Genomic DNA, 16,776 nt, shown 5'->3' on the forward strand with positions numbered 1-16,776 from the left:
CATCCTAAAGGAAATCAGTCCTGAATATTCATTGGGAGGACTGATGCTGAAGCTGAAGCTCCACTACTTTGGCCACCTGATGCGAAGAACTGACTCATTGGAAAAGACAGTGATGCTGGGAAAGATTGAGGGCAGGAGGAGAAGGGGACGGTAGAGGATGAGATGGTTGGATGGCATCACCAACTCAATGGACATGAGTTTGAGCAAGCTCCAGGAGCTGTTGAAGGACAGGGAAGCCTGGCATGCTGCAGTCCATGGGGTCGCAAAGAGTTGGACATGACTGAGACTGAACTGAATTGAGGCTTGGCTGACAGAAGCCTGCCCTTCCAAGGTCCTATACTCAGAGGTATCATGGCTCAATGAGTCCCTTCAGGCAGCCCAGAGACATAATTTCCCCTGCTGGCTATAGTATTGATGACAATGATATTAATAGTAGCAGCCAATATCATTGGAAAAGACCTGATGGAGGGAAAGACTGAAAGCAGGAGGAGAAGGGAACAGCAGGCGATGAGATGGTTGGATGGCATCACCGACTCAATGGACATGAGTTTGAGCAAACCCCAGCAGATAGTGTAGGACAGGGAAGCCTGGCATGCCATCCATGGGGTTGCAACGAGGCGGACACGACTCAGTGACGGAACAACAACAATCATTCAGTGAGTTTTAGTTTGTTTCAGGTGCTGGGCTCAGAACTGTACGATACTATGTCATGTAATCCTCACAACTACCACTGAGACTGTGCCCATTTTACAGATGAGGAAACTAAGGCCCAGTAAGGTTAAGGAGGGAATCTTGCCAATCACCTTCCAGGCACTGGGTCTACAGCTGCACGTGGTCTGCACCCATTTTCTCCCTGCTGCTCCATCCCCTGCAGGTCCCCACTCATCTCAAAGTTCAGCTCTGATCCCATCACAGTGCATGCTCTGGCGGCCCGACCCTGCAGTGTTTTATAAGGTCGGCTGGTACTGGACGTCTCCTCCCATCACAGAGGAGCCTGGGGGGACCACAAGCTGGTGCCAGCAGGACTGGGACATGCACTGGGGACGAGAACACTGCACTTTTCTGTGTGTCCCCCAAGTCTGTCCTTAGTGCAGGCTCAATCCGTATCTGTTGCTTGAGGGAAACTGCCTCCTGTTTTAAAACCTGATATTGGTCTAAAGCCCTCAGAACTTTTATTTCTATTAAGAGTGCCCAAGCGGACTTTGATATCTGGCTGGACTCCTACGATGCCGGGGGTACAGAGCTTGCATCTTGGGGCAGCGGTGGACATTTCCCAGGGCTTGGCCTGTGCCAGACTTGGTTACTTTCATTACATTGGCAGTTCCTCACCACAGCCCTTCCATGGAGGATCACGGTGTCCCGGACACCCTCGGGTCTATATTTCAGGCTGCTGCCCTTCCTCCTGCTCATCTAACACATGCTCAACCCTGTGCATGGCCCTGCCCTCTGCTCGGCCCCCAGAACCATATCCTGACCGGCCCCTGCCTGTCATTCAGGTCTCAGCTCATTGTCCCCTGCTCTGACCACCCTGCCTGTCCCACGTCACCCTCTGCCCCACCTCCCTGTTCAGCCTGCTCCATGGCTCCGACCACGCACTGAGATCCTCATGTGTTCCCCACCTGCTCACTTACTGACTTTATCTTCTGCAGGTACACAAACCCCATGAGGGCAAGGCCTCTGCCATCCACACACCCAGGGTCTGGAGCAGGGCTGGCACATCGCAGGTGCTCAGGAAATACTTGTTGGGTGAATCAACTTGCTTGCAATCCCTGTGCACCTGACTTCTGATGACTCTTTCACAAGGACCCCTCTCCCCAAACACACACACCTCTCTTGGCTGCCGCTCTAACCATGACCCTGACCACTGGTGACATTCGCAGTAGCTACTCAGGTGTTCAGTTTGCCCTACAGAGTGGTCTTTCTGACCACACTTCTGCTCACACACCTCCTCTCTTCAAAAACATTATTATCATCATTATCATTAGGACTCCTCTGATGAAGGCTGAATCTGCCATCATCATTGCATTAAAAATCCCCCCAGTGTCCCAAGCTTTTTGTGATTTCGTTTCATAGATAGGAGCACAGAAGCTCAGAGAGGTTAGTGACTTGACCAAGGTCACACAGCTACTAAGTGGCAGCACCAGGATTTGAACCCTGGCCAGCGTGCTTCCCAAGGCCCCACTCTCTGCCACTGTATTCTTCTTTAGAGTTCAGCCCTCACCACCGTCAAACCAGAGCATGCATCAGAATCCTTTGGGGCCCATCAGACACAGATGCCTGGACCTCAGCCCCTGAGTGTGTGACTCAGTAGGTTGAGGGCAGTGCCTGAGAGAATGCCTTTGCTAACAGGTACCCAGGAGAGGCCGCTACTGTGGGTTCACACTACAAGAACTACCAACTTAGAAACACTGTGTCTGTGATTTCAGCAGGTTCTTGGACCTCCCATAATCCCTCCACACACTTCGGGCAGTGGGAGGGTCTGAGGACCACGCCTGGGTCTCTGTTCTGCTCCTTTGGCAAATCGGACTCTTCCTTAATAAAAGTGAGTTATCTGACCTTGAAACACACCATAGCTGACACTCCATGGAAAGGCCTCTGCTTGTCTTAGTGACGCGATGATAAATATAGGGCCCGGAGCTTCGTGTCAGTATTTTAATAATCGTTGAGCAGAGCCTTGGGAGCCAATTACAGAATTAGGACAGATTTTTTTTTTTTTCTTCTTCTTCTTCTAAAAGTACTTGGTTTCCAACTACTAAAACTTGTGGGCATCTAAGACTGATGGGTCCAGAAGGGTTTTGACTTAGTTTCCCCCAAGTATGAGTGCTGCACAGAATTTGAAATCTCGTTCCAGCAAAGCGGATGCACTGATGCGTCCCTCCACCCACCTCCTCCTGTTCTTCCTCCTTCTCCAGCTCCCTCACCTCTTCTTCTCTTTCACCAGCTTCCTCTCTGAAGCTAAGTCAGCCCAAGATCTGAACAGGTGGATGGAGCCCTGCCTGTCACCATCCTGCCTCCTCCTCCTCCCATGTGGCCAGAAGTTGAGAATTGGCACTGTCTGGAAGTGGGAGGGGGCTGGGGAGCTGGGACCCTTGGGAGCTTGCCTGGCTTCCCCCTCCTCACCTGGCAGACACCTGCGTCCTCCCAGGCCATTGAGGTGATGAGGGTGGAGCTGTTGCTGACTCAGTACAGACCAGTAACAGGCACTTGTCCTCAATGCACCCACCCTCCACTATACCTGGAATAAAACAAGCCTTCCACTTGGTCCAGCCCCCACCACTCTCACTGACTGCAGCTCCCCTGTGCTCCCTCTCAAACCATGCTCAGACACGCTGGCCTCCAGGCTGCCCTCCAAGTGCACCAGGTATGACCTGTCTCAGGACCTCTGCATAGCCATTCCCTCCTCCCCAGAGACCTGCATGGCTGGTTCCTCACATGATTCAGATCTCTGCTCAAAGGCCACCTTCCCACATACCCCCACAAAGAAACTCCTCCCAGCCCTCTCCCCACACCCTGCTCTCCTTTCCTGGAGCACTAGTCATCACCCTCATTGCAGGACTTGCTCTGTGTCCATTATTGTAATCTCTCTCACTAGAGAGTAAGGAACGCAAAGGCACAACAACCAGGCTTGGGCTTAGCTCAGCACTCTATTCCCAGGGCTGGACTCACAGGAGATGCTCAGTAAATCGTGAATGAATGAACACTACCACTGATGAAGGAGACCATGAGTACTAGCTGGACGATTTTATACCTAGCCTCCCACCTATGCTGCAAAGTAGGAGTCACTGGCCCTTTTTTTTTCATGTGATGATGGCTCAGCTAAGCAAGGGGACCGAGTTACCCAAAGTCACACAGCAGTAAGGGGACCTGGGCTAGGAACCCAAGTCTGTGTGCCTGCAGGCCCAGGGATGGGCAGTCAGCAGGACACAGGTGAGGCTGCCTCCCAGGATGGACCAGGCCCATAGTGATGGAGGGCATGTGGGAGGTCAGAACATGGATCAGGCAGCATGGGGTGGCTGTTGCCCTGGGTCTGGGGGTGCCCATAGAGGGAGACCGAGGGCTGAGGCAGGACCCCAGATGGACTTCACTATAGGACTTGGAGCAAAAGCTTAGTCCCCCAGAGTGGGGAGGGGGCTTGTAGAGACTATCTCGGGGCTAGGGTTGGCCAGGGTGGGCTGGCCCCAAACCTTTCCAAGCCCCACACACATGATTTATGGAGCTGGGCTTCTGACATGACCCTGTCCTGCCGGGATGGGATTGGGCAGGACCAGTGTAAGAGATGGGGTGTCAAGAGATGGGATGTCAGCAGAGGCCGGAGCTGGGATCACACACCCCCCAGTGGACTGTCAGCTCCCAGAAGGGCCATGGGGTCTCAATGGAGATGATGGGAATCGGCACCAAGTGGAAACAATGTACAGTCTGCCAGGATGACAGACAGGCACATCTCCCTTGGAGATGAAGAGGAAAGACCAAAATGAACCAGCTCAGAATGACCTGACCGGGAGGGACTGGGGACCCGTCCCAGATTCAAGCCTCGGGGACTGTGGGCAGAGTTAGCAGGACCTATAACAGAAGCCTGGCTGGTGGAAGGCTGCCACCCTCTCCCGTTTCCGCTCCTGCATATATGCACCTTCCTCAGCTTCCTCATCCCTTAGACAGCCCCAGCCTTGAGGCGGGGGTGGGGGGGTGGTGTATGTGTCCTAGGACGTATGAAAGGTGTCATCACCGTTCCTGACCCATAGTCGGAGCTCAAACCACGGTTATCCTACAGCTTCCTTTGGTCCTCCCAGGAGGAGAACATCCGCTTTGCTCCAAGAAGCCCCTGGCTCCCTTCTGAGAACTCACGTTCCAAAGCACCTACAGGGACGGGGCTCGGGTGTCAGCTCCAGGTCTGTGCTTGAGACCGGAAGTGAACCAGTTGTGATTCTGCCTCAGGAGTCCCACGGTCTGGTGGAAGAGGCCTGGAGGCAAATTAATGATGATGTCAAATTCCAGTCCCTTTGAATATATTCAGGACAGGCAGACCCCACCCTGCAGCTGTGGATTCAGTCCTTGACCACCTCAGTCCCTGGGAGCCAAGGCCAGTGAACAAGGGGCTTGACCCAGTTCAGAAACTCTGAAAACTGTGGGCGGGGGCTCTGGAGTCAGACCTGGGTTCTTCCTCTGGCTGGGAAAGTGCTCCATCTTCTCCGGGCCTTGGTCTATTCTGCTGTGAAATGGGTGCCCTCCTGGACTGCGCAGCGGGTGGCAAGGAGATGAAATTAAACACCCAAATGCTGAGTGAGCCCATGCCTGTCGGGTGGTGAGGACTCTTACCGTTCCCAGCCTTTCTCAAGAAGTGAGAAGCCTGAGCCCCCCTGGTGGGCACAGCGGCCGGGGAGGGCAGGGCAGGGCAGCGGATGAGCGTGGGAAGAGGAAGGGCAGTGTCACGCCCGCAGAGCCTCCTCCACCGCGGGGACACTGCGGGGACACTGGTGTCCTTAAAAGCAGGACAAGCCTGCCACCCAGTGCTGCTAGGTGCCACCACAGCGGCCGGGCCAAGCAGCCACCTCGCCTGGCTCCAGCTCCGCATCCCTTAGCTCGGGCCTGGGTCTGGGAACTACAGTGGTCGTTAGAGTGCTGATGACTCAAGGCTGCCACTGCCCGTCCTCACCTGAGGAATCACTCTCACGTCTGATTCTCCAAACAACTCACAAGTCCCCAGGGAGGCTTGTGACTCCAGGTAGGAAGCTCAGCAGGTGCCAAGAATGTCCCGTGTGAAATGACTGAGGATCCAGAGCAGCTGCTTCCTAAGGCGGCTCAGTGGTAAAATAACCCACCTGCCAGTGTTGGAGACTCAAGAGTTGTGGGTTCAATCCCAGGGTAGGGAAGATCCCCTGGAGAAGGGAATGGCAACCACTCTAGTATTCTTGCCTGGGAAATTCCATAGACAGAGGAGCCTGGCGGGCTACAGCCCATAGGGTTGCAAAAAAAGCTGGACATGAATTGGCGGCTAAACCATTCACATTATTTAAATTTTAATTTTAATTTTCTTCTTCTTCTTTTTTTTTTTTTTTGGCTGCACCATGCGGCTTGTGGGACCTTACTTCCCTGAGAAGGGATCAAACCCACGCCTCCTGCACTTGAAGTGTGGAGTCTTAAGCATTGGTTCTCCAGGAAAGTCCTACTCTTACTTTATGATTAATACCACATTGCCCAGCACTGTTCTAGGACTTTGAGACACATTATCTCATTAGTGCTCACTCTCTGACCTATGACCTAGGAACCATCACTTCCTCCACTTTACAGATGAGGAAACTGAGGCACGGAGAGGTAAAGTCATTGGCCAGGGTCATGGAGCCAGGAAGAGTCAGAGCGGGGATTTGAATCCTGATCCTGGCCTGAGCTTCTAAGCTGCAATACTACAGAGGCTTTTGGGTCTTACAAGCTTCTTCAGGTCACCGATACAAATCCTGGAGGAAAAGACACTTTCTTGAAACAAAAATATTTTTAAAAGGTCTACCAAGAAATAGTTCCATACATTGCCTCTTTAGTCATCCTTTACAAATAGTTTTATAATTTTAAAGCAGACAGAGGGGGAAAAAAAGAGGGAAATCACCCCCACCAACAGGACTGGTCCACTGTGGACTTGTGGAGGGAATGCTGACTTCTGACCCTCTGCCCTGTCTTTGGCCCTTTTTCTCCCTCAGTAGGGTCCTGTCCCCATCCTCAGCCTTCCCTCCTCTTAATTTTTAAACACTTGCTCTCAGGAAAAGTCCTGATCAATGGATCAAAAAAGAGAGGGGCTTTCCTGGTAGTCCAGGTGTTGGGACACCGAGCTTTCACTGCAGGGGGCACAGGTTCAATCTCTGGTTGGGGAAATAAGATCCCACGTGCTGCACGCAGACAAGAAATACAGGGAAATAAGAGTGATGGGAAATAGGCTTTAAAGGCGGAATTCCAGGCAGGAGGAGGGAGGCAAGAGAGAGGAAGACGGTGAGAAGAGGAGGCAGACAGAGAGGAAGGGAGTCTGGGGTTTACTGAGCACAGACATGGTTCCAGATACATTCTCACATCCCCTTATGTGAACCCTGCTGTCATCCTATGGAATGGACACTACTCCCATTTAAAAGATGACGGGACTGAGGCTTGTAAGACCCAAAAGCCTCTGTAGTATTGCAGCTTAGAAGCTCAGGCCAGGATCAGGATTCAAAGGTGCAGGGACTAGTGTGAGGTCACCCACTAGAAAGTGTCAGAACCAAGACTCACACCCAGTCTGCTCGACTTTCTGTGTGGAGTTCACTGGGTGTTCTCTGAGCCCTGGAGTGAGCCTAGGGCATGCTGGGAGCTGGGGTGGGAGATGTGGGCAGATAAACGAGACCTAGCTCCTGGCCTTCAGCAGCTTGGGCTGAACCAGACCCTTGTGTCCAGTGAGGCGCCTGTGCCTGGACTCCTAGTTCAGACTGGGCCAGTCCTGGCTTTTGGACTATTGGAATATGGAATATTATACACCCAGCAGAAGGATTCTTAAGACAATGCTCTCCACTTGGACACTAAAAATCTAACAAAGGAAGAAGTGGAGCATATGTTTAAAAAAAAAAAAAACAGGTGAGGTTAAGTGTTGTAAGTGACTCTGCCCTCATTAGCTGTGTGACCTTGGGCAATTTATTTAATCTCTCTGAGCTAAGTTTCTTCATCTATAAAATGGGTCAATGCCTTGGCTCAGGCTACTCCAGAAGGCTGGGGAATAACATAACAGGTATGTAAGCAATCTCTAAGCTGAAAAACATTTCACTACACAGATGGTATCACACTAATAAAGAATCATTGATTGCTTTCTGAATTTCTCCTGTCAGTGAAGCTGCTTGTAAGAGCTTGATCATTGGACTATGAGAATCTGAGAGTGGCTTGGACCTTGGTGACCTTGGAGCCCCTCACAGGGGCTCAGAAACATTGCAGGAGTGTTGATGCCCCTACACTTGCTCCCCAGCTCCCATCACCAAAAATGCCGATACTGCTGCACTCTACAGTGCAGCAGGCATCTCCTCTCGTTTTGTAGATGGAAAAACTAAGGTCGACTTGCCTCAGCCTGTAAGCCACAGAGTCCAGACACACCATATTCCCTGCCTCTTTCTACACCTTCTCCCACTCTTCCCCTCTCCCCGCCCCCATCCTTCACAAGGATGAAGACAAGAGGCAAAGCTGACATGAAAAGGCAGCCCAGTGGCTTAGGACCAAGATCCCAGTGAGCAGAGACCTCATTTATAAAACCAAAGAGAGTCCTGAGGAAAGTTAATTGGTGAACGAAATCCTGAAGAATTTAGCACTCAATTTGAGAGGCTATTTTTGGCTGAATCAAGATGAAAAGACAAAAGAAAGTGCACCAAAATTGAAGAGAAACTAATTTGGAAGACATAATAGGGAGCAAACTTCTCAAATTTCCTCAGAGCCCCTGAGACGTGATTATTCAGGAAATAATTAGATGCTATCCTGGGGGTAATAAAAGCTAGAAATGAAGAGGAAAGAAATTGAAGACTGCCAGAAAGGTCATGGACTGCTCTCAATATTTTTTCTTTTCTTTACAGATTTGAAGATGCAAGAATTAATTTGCAAAAGAACAATAAAGCAGTACAAACTAATCAGAGAGGAAATTGAGTTGGGAAAATCTAAACACTTCACCCATCTGTTCAGGATGACTCTGCTGGGGAAGGTAGAGCTAGGTGTGTCCTGAGTCTAAAGAGGGTGGCAGTCCCTTCTGAAGGTGCTAGAGGTACACAGAACCATGACACTGCCCCAAAGCTGAACTGCCCCTGACCTGAGAGCTCAGCACACTCTGTAAAGAGCCAGATAGTGAATATCTTCAGCTTTGAGGGCCAGATAGTCTCTGCTGCAACTAAATTCTGCTGGTGTAGCAGGAAGGCAATAGCAGTCAGAATGTCAATAAGTGGGCGTGGCCATGTTCCAAATAAAACTTTATTTATAAAAACAGACAGCAGGCTGGATTTGGCTTTCCAGTGACAATCTATTCCATCCCACCTGAATTAGCACACCTGGTCTTCTTATTTGCGGTCTAATCCTGCTTCTATTTACACAAAAACACTGCCTATTAAACATGCTTTCTGAAACCCAACTAATAGTAATAATATTGATGATGATAAAAAAGATAGCTGCTAGCATAGAAACACAGAGTTTCTGGTATATGCTAGTCACAGTTCTTGGCACTTCAGTAACACCTACTATCTTCACAACAACCTTTATGAGGTAGGTACAATTTTACAGATGGGTACTGATGCCCAGAGAGGTGAAGTAACTTGCCCAAGGTCACACAGTCAGTGAGGGCAGAAGCAACATTAAACTCACAGTCCATCTCCAGAGTCCATACTCTCAGCTACTATAATTTATTGCCTCTAATAAGTTTGGGTCCAGATTCTTCAGGCGCTTCCCACTGCCTACAGAATCAAATTCACATCCCTTAGCTCAACACACAATGGCATCTGTGACTTAGTATTACATCTCACCTCTCCAGCCTCATCTTTCTCCAAGACTCACCCTTGCCCCATGCATCAGAACTGCTTGAAGAATCCTATATTCCCATGCCTTTATTCATGCTGTTCCCTCTGCCTGTGACTCTCTTCTCCTGCACTAATATCTGTTCTACCTTCCAAACTCAACACAAGTGTCATCTCGAAACAGGTGTCTGTTTCAGGTCGATCAAGTCACTTCCTCTCTTTGGGTCCTAGTTTCAATGCCTTCAATGTAATTGGTGGAAAGTAGGGGAATGACTGATTCCCTAATAGCCATTAACACTTTAATATATATTAGCCTATCTGATTAGCTTAGTTTCCTAGAAGCATCTGGGTTTTTTTTTTTAATCTTTTTTTTTGATGTGGACCATTTTTAAAGTCTTTATTGAATTTGTTAAAACATTGTTTCTGTTTCGTGTCTTTTGGGGATATTTGCTCCAAGGCATGTGAGGGTTCCCTGATGACTCAGACAGTAAAGAACCTGCTTGCAATGCTGGAGACCTGGATTCGATCCCTGGATCAGAAAGATCTGCTGGAGAAGGGAATGGCTACCCACTCCAGTATCCTTGCCTGCAGAATTCCATGGACAGAGGAGCCTGGTGGGCTACAGTCCATGAGGTCACAAAGAGTTGGACATGACTGAGCGACTAACACACACATGTGGGATCCCAGCTCCCTGATCAGGGATGGAACACACACCCCCTTGGAAGGCAAAGTCTTAACCACTGGACCACCAGGGAATTCCTGCTAGGAGCATCTTGAAGGAATGAGATATAGAAGAAATAAGTCCAAGTGTAGGAGAGGAAAAGATTGTTCATCATATGATTCAACTTATGTTGCAAGTTTTGGTTCTACCCAAACAAGCCTGACAACTTCTTTCTCCAGCCTATATTCTTCCAGGGCACTGAGCTCTGTCTGACTGAGCCCTGAGCTCTGTACCTGCTTAAGGAGAGCAACTGCTTCACCAGAACCCAGATTCCTTACCTCCAAGAAGAGTGTGATTTTTTTTCCAACCCCATACTGCATAAAGAGCTGCACTTGTCAGGATAGGCAGCTTGATTAAAACATCCCTTCATGATGCCAACTCCTGCTCTAATTCCAATCCTCCAAGGAACTTTGACCTATTAATTGGTTTCCATCCATTCAAATCTGATTCAAATTATTCCCCAGTGCACTACTCAAATTTTTTTTTCTTTTTACTCTTTCACGCATTCCTTCATTTCAAAGTAACTTTGAACTAGTAACTCTGATTCTAGCATATTATCCTTCTGTCTTCTATCCATCCATCCTTCTATAAATACAGTCAGATAGACAGATATGGTTGCATCAGGTCTTATTGTGGTGCTTGGGCTCTCTGGTTGTTGGCACGTGGGCTTAGTTGCCCTGTGACACGTAGGATCTTAGTTCCCTGACCAGGGATCGAACCCATGTCCTTGGCATTGGAAGGCAGATTCTCAACCACTGAACCACGAGGGAAGTCCCCATCCATCCTTCTTTCCATCTCTTCTTCCACCCATCTGACCTCCCATCCATTCTCCATCCATCTATCCTTCCTTTCATCCATTCTTCCATTCATCCTTCCTCCTAATCATCTTTCCATCCAACCTTCCTTCCATCCATTTCATCCATTCATTCACTCAAAACCTGGTTGGGTGCCCACTGTAAGCCTGGCCCATTACTGGGGCTCAGTGGTCAGTGCTGTGCCCACAGGGAAGGACTTGACCTCTTGGAGCTTACCACAGAAGAGGGATGACAGATGGGAAGAAACATTTGTTCTCTTTGTGTCTAAGCATCTCTCCTCCCATGCCATTATTTCCATGAAGTGCTGGGTCCTGTTTCCTGGAGGCACTTGAGGTCCTGCCTGCTCATCCTCACTCTCCTTCACCTCTTACCCTACATGTCTCTGAGCCTCAGTGGTCTGTGTCTCCTCCATCCCTGTTGCACTTCCCTTTCTAGGTGAACTCCTCATACCCCTCACGTCAGTCCCTTCATCTCATTCTTTCCTGCCCTCTGCAGCCCCTTGCCTTACCATTCATCACCCCACTAATTACTTTTTCATGTTCCTGTCTATATGATGTCTATATCCAGCGACTCCTTCTCTGGTCTGAGTCCCTGGGACTCTGGTCTGGATGCTTGAATAGCTGCCTCACTCATCTCTCTCGCTGCCCTGAAGTCTTAACAGGATAGCCAAGTTTCTCCACATAAAATGACAATGAGGCATTAATATCTGTCTGCCCCAAACCCTCCACTGGAGCCCATTTCACTCCACGTAAAATCTGAAGTCCTGACACGATCCCACCCAGCCCCGGAGGATCCCTGACTCTCCTGCTGCCCTCCCCCAAACCACACTCCTACCCCAGGGCCTTTGCACGTAGATTCCTTCCACTTGGAGCCCTCTCCTTTCAGCTCTCCCATGGTTCACTCTCCCTTCACTTGGGGACTTACTCAAATATTCCTCGGGCTTCCCTGGTGGCTCAGATGGTAAAGAATCTGCCTGCAATGAGGAAGGCTCAGGTTTGATCCCTGGGCCAGGAAGATAACCTGGAGAACGGAATGGCAACCCACTCCAGTATTCTTGCCTGGAGAATTCCACGGACAGAGGAGCCTGGCGAGCTGCAGTCCATGGGGTTGCAAAGAGTCAGACACGATTGAGTGACTCACACACACACACACACATACACATATCCCTCATCAGCAAGGTTTTCTCAAACAACCATCACAGAATAACACCCCAGCCTTCATCACTCGCTATCTCATTTCCCTGCCTTATTTTCTCTCATGACATATTCTACCACTGGGCACACAATATATTTGTATATCTCTTTGTTGCTGTCTTCCCCCACGAGGATGAAAATCCCACGGGCTTTTTCTGATTTTGGTCACTGCTCTACCTGCAGCATCTCTCCCAATGCCTGGCATAAAGTAGGGACTTGATACCTCCACGGAATGAATGAATGCAGGGATGAATAAATGTCTCCCTCTCTAGCGAATCTCTTCCCTCAGCCTGCAAATATGTCCAAGCCTCTATTTTTAAAACAAATTAAACAAAATAAAAACCTCCCCTTGCCTATGTAGCTTATCATCTTTGTTTTTCCTTTCACCAACAACCAGAGGCAGAACTTTTTTCCCATAATTGCTATCAATGTGCACGGACAGTTTGGAGCTCCCCTTTCTCACCTCACCACCCCTTGCATATGCTGACTGATGTTCTAGATTCAAGGTGGCTTGGGGGAGGGCTTCTCACAAGTCTCCAGCTCTGGATCCACATCCCAGCTTTTGCTACATCCTTAACACTCCCTTTACATTCTTTGATTCAGTATCTTTCTTGAAACAGCTCATCTGTTTATTTAAACAAGGTTATTTGAAAAGAGATCTTATAATGCAACCAGAAATAGAAAATCTGGGTGACTAATCATAATTAAGATGCAACCGTAAAAATAAAACAAAAACAAAGTGATTAAATTCTAGATGGAGGCTGTCACTTGCTGAGGGCTCTGAGCTGGAATGTCCCTCACCTCCTTTGCTCTTTGTGGAAAAAGAGCTCAAGAGGGACATCAGAGACACTGTGTCAGGGCTGTCCCATGGTGACTGTGGTTAACAGTGCTGCACTGTATCTTGGAAGTTAGCTAAGAGAGATCTCAAGACATGTATTACTTAACCTGTAATCATTTTCCAGTGCATACATATATCAAATCAAAGTACTGTATACTTTAAATACATACAATGTTATTTGTCAGTTATGTCTCAATAAAGCTGGGAGGAAAACAGGACCTGGGAGTTCCCTATTAGTCGTAGTCATCAGGACTGGAGGACCTGGGAAGTGCCTGGACACTCTCGGCATCTCTCGACGGTATTTAATGTCCCTGAATTTATGGCACTTAATGACCTGCTTGCATGACCTCCCTCAATTCAAACTCACTTTCTGAGTGAGGCATAAACCTCCCCCTTTGGAAGATTCTAGAATGGTGGAAAGGGAGCTGGACTCTGAGTCACTCTGAGGCTAGTCCTCGCCCTGTTCCAGACCTGCACGCAATCTCAGAGAACTCACTTCTCTCTCCAGAACGCGCTTTCCTTGCTGTTAAGAGTAGGAGTTGATATTGAGCATTTTAGACATTTATAATCTGCCGAGGCCTTATGTTTATCATTTTAGTGATAAATTTAATATCCCACTAAATTAATACATCACAACTCACTTAACCCCACCATGAGACATTCATATAGTCTTTGGCCTTTCACAGTTCTAATTCCCACTGCTATAAATGTATTTTCCCATTATACCAGCATTTTCCCTATTTCTGAGTTATTGCATGGGATAAATGTCCAGAATTGGTATTCCTAGACCAAAGTATGTGGGTCTAATCCTCTCTGGCCAACGGCTCTCCCAAATGCTTGGACCATTTCAGAACCACGTACATGGTGCTGGGGAGTGGCTCTGGGGACTGATTGCAAGTGTTAGCAGCAAGGATATCCCCTTTAAACATCTTAAACACATGGGAGTTTAGGAAGATGTGAATTTAAGGGGAAGAACTAGTCCGTCTTCAAGCAAATCTGTGATATGGCTCAGAGCAGACCCTTTGAAAGCCCCAGGGGCCTAAAACCATCCCCTTCTTTATCCAGATCTTGGTTCTTCCTTCTCCCCGACTGTCTGATGCCTGGAACAAGCAAAGGGTTCTGGAGAAAGAAACTTTTTCCCCCTTGCTTTTTCTCCTGTGGACCTGTCACATCACCCGCTTCCCTCTAATGAAGAGGCCCACAGCCTGGGTGCCTCTTATACCCACCAAGACGGAAATCTGAAACTGCACCCTTTGAGATCTCTGTGGAAGTCTGGGAGCATCTTATTCTTGGTTTTGAAGAAGGAGGTGTGTTTCTTCTACATGAGTTCTCAGCTTCATCCAGCAGCATATCATATTGACACTATCTTCCTCCTGAGGGACACACATCAGCTCCCTGAGGACAAAGATTTGCATCTGTCTTGTTCACAGCTGCGGTTTCCAAATCTTGACGAATTCCAGGCACAGAGTAGCGGTTCAGCACATACTTGTTGAAGGGATGGCTGTTGCAACCAAGGTCCTCCACTTTGAGTTGCATCTGGTGTAGGAAGTGGGGTCGAGCCATTCCAAACCATATCTTTCAGCTCCAATGGGCAGGAAGATGTTCTAATAACATGGTAGCTTATGGAGAAATACACTGTTTCTAGTCTGGAGAAATGTAGGACTATTCAAGTTCAAATCCAGACTGAATACAGTGAAGTCACTGAGAATCATTTTTTTAAGAAGATGATTGGAATGTGTTTCTTTCTGCCCCTGGAGGAAGTGGATATTCATTCTGAGGAGAGAGAGAAAAGAAAGAGAAAGGAAAAAGAGGGAGAAAGAGAGAGAGTGAAAGATGAAAGGGAGAAGGGACAGATAAGAGAGGAAAATATGTGACTCAATGAACAAATGCAACCTAAGAATAGAAAGCTTAAAAGTTCTAGACCTATGTTGAAAACATTTGTTCAATAAGTCAGTTTTAAATATTGGTAGGGAAAGGTAAAACAAGGTTTTAAAAATTGATTTTAAAGCCAATTATTGGGTTTCTGAATGCATTCCAGGTGGTGTGGCAGAGCTGCCCCTGAGCCCTGAGCCCGCTGTCAGGAACCTGGGCGCAGGAGCCGGCCTCCAGGGCAAGGAACAAAGCCAGAGCCAGGTCAGGGCCCTGGGGAGCACCAGGCCTGCTGGGCGCTCGGGAGGCTGGGAGGAGTTCATTGCCCAGCAAAGCAGGAGGAAGAAGTCTCCTCCCCCAAACCCCTTCTGAGAATTAAGGACTGGACCTCTTCCCTCCTGACTGGGGCCCTGCAACTGGGAGGTGCGGAGACTGAAAAGCGGAAACTTGGAGCTGAAAAGTGATTGTCATGGACGTCCTTCTGAGATTCCAACCTCAGGTCCAACTACATCACGGATTACTCTGCCTCACTGCCAACTTCTGGATTTGGTGTGTACTTGATTCAGAGAAGTGAAATCAAAGTCACCCTGAGACAATGCCTCACATTCTGAAGGGGAGGCAGATGTGCAAAAGAGATTTCGGGGCCTGTCGGATGATGACTCCTCCTCAGAGGGCAGTCCTGGACCCTTTGGGGTTCGCACATATCCCTGTCTAATAGTCCCAGAGCAGTGGTTCACAAAGACGCTAGACTCTAAAGTTCTTTGTATGTCACTTTATCTTGCTTTTCCTCTTTTGCCTTTAGAAAGCCTACAACAGAGAAGATACGTAAAAACCAGCAAGTGGTTTACTTTCCATAAGCAATAGTTGTTGTGCTCATCCAGGGTCCCTGCTGGTTGAACAACTTATGAAACCCCACACTACCCCCAAATTTTCTTTGGTTCTGGTCTGAATAATGCTTAGTCCCTTCTGGAGCTCATCGCTGGGCAGCAGTGAGTGGTGAGTGCAGGAAAAGCTAGGAGGCACTGGTGACTACAGCAGTGCAAGGTAGCTGGACCTCTGAGGCAAGAATCACAGTACGGCTTAGAGAAAATGCTGAAGAGGTCAAGAGCAAGTACACAAGTTTCTGACCTAGCGCTGTGGACAGGGACCACACTGAGCCTGCAAGAGAGAATCATGTCTCAAAGCAAAGGCATCAGTACTGGTCTTCAGGGGCCTGTAGGATGCTGTTGAGTGTCTGGCACTGGGTCTCATCCCCTCTGCATGTTATGAGAGGCATAACATGGAGAGACTTGTCTCTGAGTGTCCCCTCCTCTAGGCATGAGAGGTCAGAAATTCCACTTGTGCAGATGACAGTCTTTCTTTTGGACTGAGTCTTGCTTTTCTCTTTGTGCTCATTTAGAAAGCAATGAGCACCTCCAAGATAAAAGACTTCCAGGGCTGGGTCTCTAACCTTGGGTAGTGAGGTAGTGCACTAGTCAGGATTCTCCGGAGAAACAGAACCAATAGGGCAGATAGATAGAGAGTATATATACAGATATAGATTGATAGGATATTCTATCTGTATATTTATCCTTTATGTATATAAAAATACATATATACACATATATATGACAGATAACAGATAGATACATGTCTACTGATTCTGTTTCTCTGGAGAATCCTGACTAGTGCACTATCCCACTACCCAAGGCTAGAGACCCAGCCCTGGAAGTATTTTATCTTGGCAGTGCTAGTTATACCATATGTGTGTGTGTGTGTGTGTGTGTGTGTGTGTGTGTGTGTGTGTGTGTGTGTGTGTGTGTGTGTGTGTGTGTGTGTGTGTGTGTGAGTGTATACATATATCAGTTCAGTTCAG

This window comes from Giraffa tippelskirchi, chromosome 9 (genome assembly GCF_054371585.1).
Source record: "Giraffa tippelskirchi isolate mGirTip1 chromosome 9, T2T-mGirTip1v1.2.pri, whole genome shotgun sequence".
NCBI lineage: Eukaryota > Metazoa > Chordata > Mammalia > Artiodactyla > Giraffidae > Giraffa > Giraffa tippelskirchi.